General features: G+C 33.2%; 1 long non-coding RNA gene across 1 annotated transcript; it reads right to left on the reverse strand.

Annotated features, from left to right (window-relative positions):
- Positions 1-10,810: 10,810 nt before the first annotated feature.
- Positions 10,811-11,582, reverse strand: LOC135151618 (uncharacterized). Its single transcript, XR_010290329.1, has 3 exons — positions 11,469-11,582; positions 11,187-11,374; positions 10,811-11,084 (listed from the first exon to the last, which is right to left on the reverse strand). It is a non-coding gene; the product is annotated as an uncharacterized LOC135151618 (long non-coding RNA).
- Between the last annotated feature and the right edge of the window lie 326 nt (positions 11,583-11,908).

Here is an 11,908-nt window from a genome sequence, read left to right on the forward strand (position 1 = left end):
GTTGATTTGTTGATTCTAATGTAGAGTCAGTTGACTTGTCATGTTGTAATACTGATGAAAAATACTGATGAGAAATACTGATGTATCTATTCCTGATGCACAAAAAACTATTCTGGAGACAGTGATTTCTAATTGACTCTATAGTTGCATCATAGTATATGAATTATAAAATACTGATGTAGTAATCAAATACTGATGAAACACATGAATAATATAGAATATTATTTTATTTTACTTTTTTGCTTCTAAAGTGGAATCAACTACATTTATTAAAAAAAAAACTGGCAATATTTGGTTATGTTATAGAATCAGACTTTATATGTCTATTTTTTATGTTTTATTTTTCAAAATATCTTTTATTATGAACATGGTTAAGTATGAACAAGTACAAATATATGATTTTATTTTATTGCTTCTATCAAGGGACCAAGATGCACAAATTAACAATGATAGAAATCTTGCAAGACGTTTATCCTCCCTTGATTTCAGATATTTGATCAGTTTGTCTTTCAAGATTTTCTGTTCTTCATCATCATCATCTATTTGAAATAGAGCTGCTCTGATGGTTGTGTTTGTACTGAATTGAAACTTGATTTCATCAAAACTGATATACGTAGGCATTGTCCCTCTTGGATTAAGATGCAGATATTTTGAACCTTCTGAATCCGAAACCTTTGCACTCTTCTTTTGCATAGGGACTTCTTTCAGCGAGTAATCAGTATAACTTGGAGTGTATTCACCAGTATAAGATCCATCTCCATCCACCATTCTTCTTCTTATAGTATTCAGGATCATCCTAGACCATAGGGCTGTTGTTTCATTTGTCACTCTTAGTAAATACTGTACAAACTTTAGCTCCTTATTGGACTTGATTAAGAGATCTTCAATTGGCAGCACCCTGGTTGTATTATCATGTAGAAAATATATCATTTTCTGCTTTATGTCCTTTGTATCCCAGTGATCCTCAACAATGGCTACACTTTCAATTTTCTCAAGATGTTATGCAGTTAACTTCTCATCAGGACTATCTGTAAGGGGACATGGATCAATGTAGATTGCATTCTCATATTTAATTAAATGAGAACCAAGTCCAGCTTTTGTGGAATGACTAATCAATTTTAAGTCAGAAATTCTAATCTTTGAGGTTGCTCCTTTAATAGAAGGCATTTCAGTCATCATTCCTCCAGAGATGAAGTTTATTTTTCTCTGAGCCATGCTGTCATTATTCATTTCTCTGTTTCTACGCCTTCTATCTTTTATTATCTTTTCTGCTCTGGGGCAGTGACTCATTGGGAGGTCAGATTTCAGCCTAGAAGGATCATCCCAGATCTTGCGATTTGATTTCAACACTTTACGCAGATAAAAATTTTCATTCGCCCGAACCTTTCTTTGAATTTCTCTTTCTCGTTTGTCAACTTTCTTCACTTCTACATCATCTTCTTCATAATAGCTTTCTAGATATACATAAGCCACTATGGTCTCAATACTTTTCATGTAGTCAGCATCCTTAATAACACCATGAATATTCCCAGAATCTTTAACATTTTGTTGTACCGCGTCAGTAACTTTGTAGTGAGCAACTGAAGTCACATCTTCAATTACTTTGACAGTTTTTGCCTGTATGACAAGTCCAATTACTAAAACAGTTTCAGCATCAGAAATATTTTTGGGAATTAAATCAGTTACCAAATCATTAGCAAATAAGTTGTCATTAAACGTGCCAAGATTTAATAATTGTATTTTACCTGAATTTCAGGATCATTGCCCAACTCAGTTTCAGCATGAGGAACATTTTCATGGACAATTTCTTCACCAGCATCCAAAATATCTTTAGAAATTGGCTTTTCAGGATCTGAGGTTATTTCAGGATTTTGAAGAGAAGCATTTTGCTGTACGCCAAGTGCAATGAACAACATATTATTAGTATCAGGAATACTGTCAGGATTGGAAATACTGTTGATGTCAATTTCATTCTATAAGAGAATCATGTCTTAAGAGTGAAATACTGTGAGGATTGAGTGAAGTACTGTCAGGATTGGAAATACTGATGATGTCAATTTGATTATATAAGAGAATTATGTATTAACAGTTAAATACTGTCAGGATTGAGTGAAATAATGTCAGGACTGAAAATACTGATGATGTCAATTTGATTTAATAAGAGAATTATGTCTTAAGAGTTAAATACTGATGATTTCAATCTAGTTCTATAAGAGAATCATGTCTTAAGAGTTAAATGCATATATAAAATACTGCCAAGATCAAAATACTGATGATCTTAATTTGATAGCTGTGAAACACAGTCAGTATCCAAATACTGTCAGGAAAGGAAATACTGATGATGCTAAATATGATTCTAGAAGATATTCATGTATCATTACTTAAAGGAATGGAATGTTTTCCAAATGACTCTAACACAGAATCATAATTTTTTACAAATCAGCATTGATTCATTATAGTCAATAACCATCTGCTATTTGAAAGTAAAATGAATAATTGGATTTACCTGAATTTTAGGATCATTGCCTAATTCAGTTTCAGCATGAGGAACAATTTCAGGGACAATTTCTTCACCAGCATTCAAAATATCTTTAGAAATTGTCTTCTCAGGATCTGAGTTCATATCAGGATTTTGAAGAGAAGCATTTTGTTGTACGCCAAGTGCAATGAATAACATATTATTAGCATCAGGAATATATTCTAGATTGATATGTCCATTAGTAACTGTCAACTCATCAAGAATTTAAATATTATGGTTTACCTGTTTTGAATCTTTTGATTTTCTATTTCTAATCAATTTATTCTGTTCTTCTTCATCAATTTCAACTTCTAAGGCATCATTATATTGAACAACTTTTGGAATTGGAATTGATGTTGAAGGAATTGGATTTTCTTGAGTTGCGATCTTTATTGTAGTACTTGTTTCCTCATTTGATTCATTTTCTTCGATCTGTTTCTGACCTCTTCCTCTTCCTTTTCCTCTTCCTCTTCCTCTTCCTCTTCCTCTTCCTCTCCCTTTACCTCTCCCTGAGTCCTCTTGACCTTCTCCAGCTTTCAATTCTTTATACCTTTCTTCTTGAAGTCTCCTATATTCTTCCTCAGTCAAGTCTGCATTATCTTCAGCTATAGCAATAATTGTTGCTCTTTGTTCATTTATATTTAAAGCCTTCTCACTGTTTGCATACAGCAAGACTTCTTCTCCATCATTAGTTTTGAATTTCTGAAAATACTTGGCGGCCTCTTCAGCATTATCAGTTATCTTGTAATCATCGTTAGTACCTTGAATTTATACACAAACTACGTTAACCTCAACATCAATTTTTAATAAAGGCATGATATACATATGCATCTATTGTAGAAGCACAACTACACAAATTTTGATTGCATTACAGAACATTAATTTTAAAAAAAAAAGCATTAATTTCAGACAAAAATTATATCACAAAAGAACATTAATGCTTCTACCCTGGAATCATAATTTTAAAGAATATGATTAACACCCTAAACTTTTAAATAACACACATAAATCAAATTGATTAGATAATTTGTATATAGAATCTATATTATGAAAAAAATTTCAGTCTTAAAAACATATATGCATGTAGAATCATACCAAACCTATAAAACACATACATATGCATATATCTTATACAACTTTTTACAAAAATACAAGTCAAAATTCAAGGAATAATTAGTACCTTTGAGGAGAACCTTCTCATTTTCCCCCGAGTCTTTATCAATTTTTTGATCATCATTTTTTTGATAACTGATTAAATCCAAACAAACTGGTTCCTCATTTGAATCATTTTGTTTGATTTGTTTCTGACCTCTTCCTCTGCCTCTTCCTCTTCCTCTCCCTCTCCCTTTCCCTCTTCCTGAATCCTTCTGACCTTCTCCAGCTTGCAATTCATTATACCTTTCTTGTTGAAGTATCCTGTATTCTTCCTCACTCATGTCTGGATTATCTTCAGCCATAGCAACAGTTGTTGCTCTTTGTTCATTTATATTCAGAGCCTTCTCACTGTTTGCATACAGCAAGACTTCTTCTCCATCATTGGTTTTCAATTTTTGAAAATAATTGGCGGCCTCTTCAGTGTTATAAATTATCTTGTCATCATCATTAGTACCTTGAATTTATACACAAACTACGTTAACCTCAATATCAATTTTTAATAAAGGCATGATATACATATTCATCTATTGTAGAAGCACAACTACACAAATTTTGATTGCATTACTGAACATTAATTTTAAAACAAAAAAAAACATTAATTTCATACATAAATTATTTCACAAAAGAACATTAATGCCTATACCTTGGAACCATAATTTTAAAATATATGATTCACAACCTAAACTTTTAAATAACACACATAAATCAAATTGATTAGATAATTTGTATATAGAATCTAAATTATGAAAATAATTAAATCTTAAAAACATATATGCATGTAGAATCATACCAAACCTATAAAACACATACACACGCATATATCTTCTACAACTTTTCACAAAAATACAAGTCAGAATTAAAGGAATGATTAGTACCTTTCTGGACATTTTCATCATTTTCCATAAGCTTCTCCTGTTCCCCCTCGTCTTTATCAATTGCTTGATCACCATTATGTTGATAAGACCATAGGATTAAATCCCTACAAACTTGTTCAGCAGCATCAGTGTTTATTTCCTTTTCAGTTTGAACTCCTGAATCACGCTTTTCAATGCCCTCTGGAGTAACTACCTTCTTGCCTTTGAGCAATTGAAGAATTTCATCAAGTTTCCCTGTAATATCTGTGAACTTTGATTCAAGACTATCTACTCTCATCGACAAAGTGCTCATCTCACTTTTTGTTGCGAAAGTGTTTTCTGAAGATTTGATATTTTCTTGAAGCTTATCTGTTACAGTATGCAAATCTTTGAGCTCAGACCTAAGACCTTGGTGTAGTATTGTTGTTGCTTCCATTTTTTTCTTTAAGTCTGAGCTGTCAAAAGATATTTGCTCTTGCATAAATTTGCTGCTGCTTCCAGAAATACTTTTCCTTGAAATTCTAAGAACTTCAGCCAACTCTGGGTCAGACTCATCTTCAGAGGAATCAGAATTGTCATGGACATCTTCATCTTCGACAATAGGATTTTTTCCCTTGTCATTTTTGTCCGTTTTTGTTGTAGTTGTAGCTTCATCAGGAACTGACATAGAATGAAATTATGTTAATGAGATGATTATGTTATAGAATCATATAATACAATCATAATTCTGTATATGAATGCTTCTATTACAGAATCTATAAATTGTATTTAAATTTTTATTCTCCAATACTGATGAGCTGTTAACAGTTCCTGATGATTACTCTCATCAGGAACTGACAGAGTGAAATTATCTTAATTAGATGATTATATTATAGAGTCATATGATAGAATCAAAATTCTGTATATGAATGCTTCTATTACAGAATCTATAAATTTTTTTTAAATTTGTATTCTACAATACTGATGAGATGTTAACAATTCCTGATGATTAATCTCATCAGGAACTGACATAAAATGGAATTATCTTAATTAGATGATTATATTATAGAATCATATGATAGAAATAAAATTCTGTATATGAATGCTTCTATTACAGAATCTATAATTTGTTTATAGATTTGTATTCTCCAATACTGATGAGCTGTTAACAGTTGCTGATGATTATTCTCATCAGGAGCTGACATAGAATGAAATTATCTTAATTAGGTGATTATATTATATGATCATATGATAGAATCAAAATTCTTTATATGAATGCTTCTATTACAGAATCTATAAATTGTATATAAATTTTTATTCTCCAAAAGTGATGAGCTGTTACCAGTTCCTGATGAATATTTTCATCAGGAACTGACATAGAATGAAATTATCTTAATGAGATGATTATACTATAGAATCATATGAAAAAATCTATAAATACATATAAAAAGAGTATGCATTGAATCATATAAAATTATCCATTCTATACATGCTTGATATTTAAATTCTTACTTTGAAGATTTTTCTCTACAGAAACTTCATGAATAGGGTTCACACTGATTAGAGGTTGATAAATCACCATATCCAAAGCTGCTTGCTGTAATTGAGTTGAAACCTCTTGCGTCATAATCCGTTCTTCAGTGTCAGCAATTTCAGTTGTCTTGTTCATGTCTTGAATCATCATTTCATCAAGTTCAGGAAGGGGATTGACTTTTTCCTCAACAAGTTCATTGAATTGTAATGTAGGAACGTAGTTTGAGCACATCACAAGTCTTTTCCTCTTATACACATTGGTCTCTGCCTTTTTCCCAGAATTTGCAGGATCAATTGTTTCTGTATTGCTGATATTCACTGAAGGAGGTGTGCTTTCATCACGATCTGAATCAACATCCAGAATTCTAAGCTTCCTTTTTCAAGGAGGTTTCTGCATTTGTGTATCTCTTGAGTCCATCTCTTTTTTTTTATTATCTGATGCCATTCCTGATGCCACAACCTTCTTTTTTTTTACTTTTGATTTCTGTTTGGAGATGTCCTTGATTTTTCTCTTTGGGCTTTGACGAATTGGTGAACTGTCTAGTGCCATATCAGTAGTTGATGATGGAACACCAGTAGTAACCAAATTATATTTTTCTGCCATGTTTGTGCTAAGAAATTGCCACACTTCTTTAGGAACGAAACATTCACCTTTTAAATTATTTTTCTTATCACCATTTATTATGGCTTTAATCCCTGTTTCTGAAATCTTACTAATAGGTACTAATTCGTCATCAGGAAAATCAGCAGAGGGGCACATATGATTGAAAATCAACTGTAAAAACCTAACATAACAGATATACTTAAGCTTATCCTCTTTTCTAGTACCTATCAAGTTAAGGATGAAATTTCCATAATCAAACACAGTGTTGTAGATAAGAGAATACCCAATTTCAAGTGATCCTGATGGAATAGCATCAAAGTTTGAAACCTTGTTCAAGAAGCATCTAGTGATACAATCAAAGTACAAGTTCCATTGCTTCTTCAGGCGAGATCTCTGCAGTACTCCAATCCTGTCAGGATCACCATTATATCCCAGTAATTTCAAAAACGCAATAAGCACATCAGCTGTAATATATTCTGGAGTTTTTTCTTCTAATTTTGGAAGATGCAGTGCTTCCTCCACCACCTCCGGTGTGATGACATACTCCTTGCCATTGTAATTGAACGTCAATTTTGATTTCTCTGCTTGGCCTCCATTTATAAACTTTAAAGTGCTCCAAATTTGCATTACACTTTTGAAAGTAACCTTAGTAGGTTGAGTCAATGCGTAATAAATTGGACTACAAGTCAAAAAGTCTATAATGATATGAAAATCATCAGGAAACACAGATTTCTCTAAAGGAGCACAGAAATTGTTTGGGGCAAACTCGTACCCTTTTATCGAACACTTGGTGTTCATGAAAGGAGAGGTCTGCATTTTGATGAAGTTAGTGAAATGTGATTTAGATTTTACTAGAATTTGAAGATTGAAGATGTTAATCTGAAAGAGATGAGAAAGCTTAGTTGGAGAATTGAATTTGAAAACCACCGATTGTGTAGTGGAGTGGAAGTTATGAAAGAGTGTGTTAAGTTTGATCTGTAATTTCTGATAAATGCTGTTTTGTTTTCCCGCTTCTTTGTTTTTTTTTAAAATTAGCGCACTTTTGTTTGTTTTGAATTATTTGTTTAGGGGAAAGAAATTCTTAATTTATTACTTAAATTTAAATTTTAAATAAATTTTATTTAATGAATTTTTTGTAATAATTATTTTTAGCATTTGGTAAAAAAGTTTAGCCTTACAGGCAAGAAACCAGTCTAATAAAATTAATTTAAAATCGTTAATATTTGGGGTTTATGGTTTGGGTTTTAGAATAATCAATTCCTACTGTATATTAAATTGCCCGACGGTTAGGGTTTAGGATTGAGGGTGTAGGGCCGGTAGGCCCTACTCCCTCGAGCCTAAACCCTAATTAAGGCGAGGCTGAAGGGCCGAAGGCCCTGAAGCCGAGACGTAGGCGGAATAAATAAATTTAAAATCGTTAACATTTGGGGTTTATGGTTTGGGTTTTAGAATAATTAATTCCTACTGTATATTAAATTGCCCGACGGTTAGGGTTTAGGATTGAGGGTGGAGGGCCGGTAGGCCCTACTCCTTCGAGCCTAAACCCTAATTAAGGCGAGGCTGAAGGGCCGAAGGCCCTGAAGCCGAGACGTAGGCGGAATAAATAAATTTAAAATCGTTAACATTTGGGGTTTATGGTTTGGGTTTTAGAATAATTAATTCCTACTGTATATTAAATTGCCCGATGGTTAGGGTTTAGGATTGAGGGTGGAGGGCCGGTAGGCCCTACTCCCTCGAGCCTAAACCCTAATTAAGGCGAGGCTGAAGGGCCGAAGGCCCTGAAGCCGAGATGTAGGCGGAATAAATAAATTTAAAATCGTTAATATTTGGGGTTTATGGTTTGGGTTTTAGAATAATCAATTCCTACTGTATATTAAATTGCCCGACGGTTAGGGTTTAGGATTGAGGGTGTAGGGCCGGTAGGCCCTACTCCCTCGAGCCTAAACCCTAATTAAGGCGAGGCTGAAGGGCCGAAGGCCCTGAAGCCGAGACGTAGGCGGAATAAATAAATTTAAAATCGTTAACATTTGGGGTTTATGGTTTGGGTTTTAGAATAATTAATTCCTACTGTATATTTTATTATTTAAATAAAAACATTATTACAATTGTTAATAATTTTTTGTGTTTTTTTTGGTTTTAAGAAAGATAAGTTTCTAAAACTAAATAAAATCATACATGGTTTTTATTAAATTAGTTGTTTTATTCATAATTACTAATTTAAATCATAGATAATATAAACGGTTGTTGGATGAAAATGAAAATCATAATTTTGCTTCTGTTACGGAATCATAATTACTTGCACCAGTATTCATGCTTCTTCCCAATACGTATTGATTAAATGTTCCTCCTCCTTTTAAATAAATGTCTCTTCAGTTCTTTAATACACTATTCTATAAAAGGCATGCATGTAAGCCTACTGTAACACTCATATCAGAAACCCTTTCTTCTCTAAAACCTTTCATCTTCTTCTCCAACCCTTTTGTTTTTTGAAAATGTCTCTCTCTGACGGTTCCGTCCGCATCTGCCAGCGCTGCTTCAGCGTCACTGTTTGGGGTGTTCGCTACCATGTTCTCAGCCTCCCTGATGAGGTTGTTGAAGAAATGGACTTCGAGACACATCTCGAGGTCCAGTTTCTGACAATGAACTGTTACCTTCATGAGGAGCGCCTCCGTGAAGAAGCTGAGGCAAGGAGGCTTGCTGCCATCAGACGCCGCGAATGGATCATTCGATTCGCGGGGATGATGTCCAGTATCCTCCACAAGCAGGAGGAGGAGGAGAAGAAGGCAGAGGAAGAGTCTTCTAGTTGATAGGGCTAGATAGGTCTTCCTTTATGTACTGTCTTCTTTTTTAAATATATTATTATTAATGAAAAATGAATGTTTGATTGCATCTAATCTTTTTTGGTATGTTGTCTTTTTGAATAATTTATTTTAATCTATTGTGGTTGATTAAGTATAAAAGCCAATGGTATAATCATCGATTGCTATGAAAATAAAAGTCGAAGACGAAAGAAGTAAAAGTTACACAATGGAAATATTTTCATTAATAGAAGCCCGTGATGGGGCGAGGATTACAAGCAAACGACTTAGTAGTCGTTATCAGTTTTATCCCTTAAGAAGGAGTTCTCCATCTTCAACTCCTTCACTTCTTCCTGCAGCTCATCTATTTTGTCTTCAAGGCGGTCGTTTCGCCTTTCAAGCATCCTTATCCTCGCCTGAAGCTCGGTGATGAGGACCTGAAGTTCGCCTAAGGTTGGGCGAGGAGGAGGCGGAGGAACCGCGTTCGGATCTGGCGTAAGTGGCGGAGGATCAGACTCCAATGCCCTATCAAACTCGGCGAGAAGATCTTTAGCAGACATGGTCGACGACTATGAGGAGTTGAGATGGTGATGAAGAAGTGAGAAAAAGTAAACTGAGATGAAACTCTATTTATAGAAAACAAGCGACTCTCTGAATTCTGACCTCGTTTTCAGTGAAATACAAAAGAATCATGTTTGATGAGTAAAGTTAATGTGTTTAAATTCAATTTACTTATGATGCTAAAAGTGAATTACTGACAGCTGTGAAAAACTACCAGGATCCAAAATACTGATGATGTCAAATATGATTCTATAAGAGAATCATGTCTTTAAGGATTAAATACTGATGACGTTTATTTGATTCTACAATAGAATCATGTGTTAAGATTTAAATACTGTCAGGATCCAAAAATACTGATGATTTAAATTTGATTCTACAAGAGAATCATGTTTTTAGAACATACAGAATATGTTAAAAATCAATTACTGATGATGTTAGTTTGATTCTATAAGAGAATCATGTCTTAAGGATTAAATACTGTCAGGATTGGAAATACTGATGACATGAATTTCATTCTACAAGGGAATCATGTCTTAAAAGTAAAATACTGATGATGGCAATTTGGTTCTACAAGAGAACCATGTGTTAAGAGTCAAAATACATATATGAAATACTGTTAGGATCAAAATACTGATGATTTATAATTTGACAGATGTGAAACACAGTGAGTATCCAAGTACTGTTTGGAATGGACATATTGATGCAACACAATTAACCAAGCTTAAACAAAATATTTTTACAAGCTCAGTCCACTTCTGATTCACAAATTTAATTCTACAAGAGAATTATGTGTTAAGAGTTATTTACATGTATGAAACTGTCAGGATCAAAATACTGATGATCTTAATATGACAGATGTGAAACGCAGTCAGTATCCAAATACTTCAGGAACAGAAATACTGATGCAACACAATTATCCAAGATTAATCAATATATTTTTACAAGTTCAGTCTAGTCTAGTTCTGATTAACAAACTTTATCTCTGTTTTCATGTGGTCTTTCAAGATGTTTATTTCTGAGTAGACAATCTTTGCAGCATATATTTTTCTTGCCTTCTCCAATTGCCTTTTCTGTTCAATACCCTGTAAATATGATTGTCACAAATGGTCATAAAAGAGAAAAAAACACATATCTAATCCAAACTTGAAAGTATTTTAGAAACAAAAGTTAGTTTTGCATCCAACCTCCGCAGCAAATTTGCAATCCCAGTTGCGTAGAGCATATCCCATATATGTTTCCATATGATGCATCACAAACATACATTCTTATTTGAAGTTCTCCATTTCATTTCTAGACGTTGCACTGGAGCATTATTTAACAACTTGATTTTTCTTGGGCTTTTCTGTGCCATGTATAACCCAAAGTTCTCTTGCTGAAACGTATAGTTAAAAATATAATAGTTGGTTAATATAATCAAATAAAACATAAATTACTATATTTATTTAAAACTGGAAAAAGTTGCATACCAGGGCTTCAGGTATTCCATCATACATGATATCTACACGGTCTCCACTTCGGTTGTCAATTATGTCAACACAAATCTTCCTTAAATTGAAGCATATCAGGTAGAAGTGGGTTCCAGAGAAGATTGGGAAGAAGATCTTTGGTTGAAAAAAAAACAAATATATTTACTCACTATCTAAATATGAAAATAGGAAATAATCTCACATTGTTATAAATGATAAATATGGATAGAGTATATACCAGATCAACATGATTAATATCAACTCCGTGCTTGAACAAAATTGCATCCATGTTGGATTTGAACTTCATGTATGTTATATTTGGATCAGTACTGTTTGCTACCAATTGGCTTCCTTTAACCACATTTCCCATCTACCATTAAAGACACATATAACTGTTATTAATAAAAATTCTAAACATATAATATGTGTTCTGCAGATAT

The sequence above is a fragment of the Daucus carota genome, chromosome 3 (genome assembly GCF_001625215.2).
Source record: "Daucus carota subsp. sativus chromosome 3, DH1 v3.0, whole genome shotgun sequence".
In the NCBI taxonomy this organism is placed as follows: Eukaryota; Viridiplantae; Streptophyta; class Magnoliopsida; order Apiales; family Apiaceae; genus Daucus; species Daucus carota.